Raw genomic sequence first — 2,471 nt, 5'->3', positions numbered from 1 at the left:
AGGAAACAATAAAATGCATACCCTGCTAATCGTTCTAGCATCTGATCAATGAAGGGAAAAGGGAAATGATCCTTCCTAGTTGCCTCGTTGAGCTTCCGGTAGTCCACACAAACTCGCCATCCTGTTATGGTTCTTGTGGGGACCAACTCATATTTCTCATTGAGAACCACTGTGGTCCCTCCTTTCTTTGGCACAACATGAACAGGGCTCGTCCAAACACTATCAGAGATGGGACAGATGATTCCTGCATCCAACAGCTTGATCACCTCTTTTCGCACAACCTCCTTCATGTGGGGGTCCAGTCTGCGCTGTGGCTAGATAGACGGCTTATGATCTTTCTCCATCAGAATTCTGTGAACACAGACTGTCGGACTAATACCCTTGATATCATCAATTTTCCACGCAATAGCATCCCTATTTCTTCTCAATACCTCCATGAGTTGATCTTTCTGATCAGGGGTTAGCTTTGAAGATATAATCATCGGGCTTCCGCTGGGTGGTTTAAGAAATGCATACTCTAGGTGTGACGGTAAAGGTTTTAGTTCGGGTTTAGTCAATGGCACAGTGGGTATTTTAGGTGGTTCTTGATGAGTAGGAACAGTGGGATCTAGAGGAGGTGTGGGCAAGTTGGTTTCAATGAAACACCATGTTCCCTCACATAAGTTCACTTCTTCTCCCAAGAGAGCCTCTAGAGTATCCTGTCCCTGTTCCTGCAAAGTAGAAAGACTTTGGAAATCATCTAAGAAACAACAAGTGTCATCACTAGTGTTAGCTCGTCTCATAGCCTTATTCATTTTGAAAATGATTTCCTCCCTATTAATTCTTAAAAATAGTTGTCCCTCTCCTACATCAATCAATGCTTTACCCGTTACTAAGAACGGTCTACCCAAGATAATAGGAACATGCAGGTCCTCATCTATATCCATTATGATGAAATCAACATGTAATATGAATTTCCCTACTTTGACCAACACATCTTCCACTACTCCCCTAGGGTAACATACCGACCTGTCAGCCAACTGAATGGACATTCTGGTTGGTTGTGGTTCTCCTAGTCCTAGTTTAGCATACACAGAATATGGCATAAGGTTTATGCTAGCTCCTAGGTCACATAGTGCATTTTCAATATTTAACTTGCCAATTGAATAGGGAATAGAAAAACTCCCTGGATCCTTCAGCTTTTTCGGAAGCTGCTGCTTGTTCTGGAGTATTGAAGAACAGTCCCTGTTTAGTTGGATCATCGAGATGTTTTCCAGCTTTTTCTTGTTTGACAATATATCTTTTAAGAACTTCGCATATGTGGGCATCTGAGCCAGTGCTTCAACGAATGGAATGTTGATATGCAACTTCCTCAAGGTGTCCAGTACTTTCGAATTTTGCTCTTCAAGCTTCTTGTTTATCAACCTAGCCGGATAAGGTACAGGTGGCACATAGGGCGGAGGTGGTTTGTACCTCTTTCCTTGTTCCTCTTAGTCCTGATCAACAGTCAATTCTACCCCGACGGGTTCTTCTTGATTAGGAACAGCTTGTTTCTTTTCTTCTTCAACATTCCTAGAGGTACCTGCACACTCAGCATTTTCATCAGTGGGAAAAGGGGGTTGAGTCTTCTTACCAGATCTCAGAGTGATGGCCATGACATCTCCTTTGGGGTTTGGTTCGGTATTACTTGGCATTATCCTTTTTCCTTTGGACGAAGATGTAGCAAGTTGATGGACATGTGTCTCCAGATTTTTGATTGACGCTTGTGTCTGCTTCATGAATTGCATCATCATGGTCTTCATGTCCGGTTTTATATCTTCCTTTGGTGGAACAGGCTATTTGTAGTGTTGTTGAGGTTGTCTCTAGTACTGTCCTCCTTGTTGCTACTGGTACCTTGGTTGTTCCTGATTTGGTTGCCCAGTCCATCCGAAGTTCGGATGATTTCTTATGGCTGGGTTATAGGTATTCGAGTATGGGTTTGGTGGGTTCCTTTGATTATATCCAGCATAATCACATTGCTCCTGCTCACCTTTCCCTTGTTTGACTCCAGGACAGATTATCTTGAAATGAGGTCCTCCACAAAAATCACAAACATCATTGAACGGTGGTTCGCTGTGAATGGATGATACATTAATCTTGCTGAGCTGCTTTGCAAGCTGTTCCACCTGGGTGGTCAGTTTTAACACTACATCATCATTCCCCGCTCTTTTTCCTTCACTCCTAGCTGAGTGCCAGTTATAGCTCGTGCTTACAACTCTCTCGATAAGGTTGTACAAGGCTTGTGGTTCAAGATCTTCGGGGTTACCATTGGAAATAGATTCAATCTGAATTTTATAAATGTTGGTGACTCCATTGTAAAAATTCTGCACTTGCATCCACATGGGGATGCCATGATTCGGTACCCTTCTTAATAATTCCTTGTACCTTTCCCATGCCTCGGCTAAGGATTCATCCTCCTCCTGCACAAAATGGGATACCTCATTTCTGAGTTT

At 42.9% G+C, this 2,471-nt stretch overlaps 1 non-coding gene across 1 annotated transcript; it reads left to right on the top strand.

The window, feature by feature from the left end:
• Positions 1–2,364: 2,364 nt before the first annotated feature.
• Positions 2,365–2,471, top strand: LOC136224992 (small nucleolar RNA R71). Its single transcript, XR_010686733.1, has one exon. It is a non-coding gene; the product is annotated as a small nucleolar RNA R71 (small nucleolar RNA).

Source organism: Euphorbia lathyris, chromosome 3 (genome assembly GCF_963576675.1).
Source record: "Euphorbia lathyris chromosome 3, ddEupLath1.1, whole genome shotgun sequence".
In the NCBI taxonomy this organism is placed as follows: domain Eukaryota; kingdom Viridiplantae; phylum Streptophyta; class Magnoliopsida; order Malpighiales; family Euphorbiaceae; genus Euphorbia; species Euphorbia lathyris.
The sequence above is the reverse complement of the archived record's forward strand: the minus strand, read 5'-3'. Positions and strand labels throughout refer to the sequence as shown.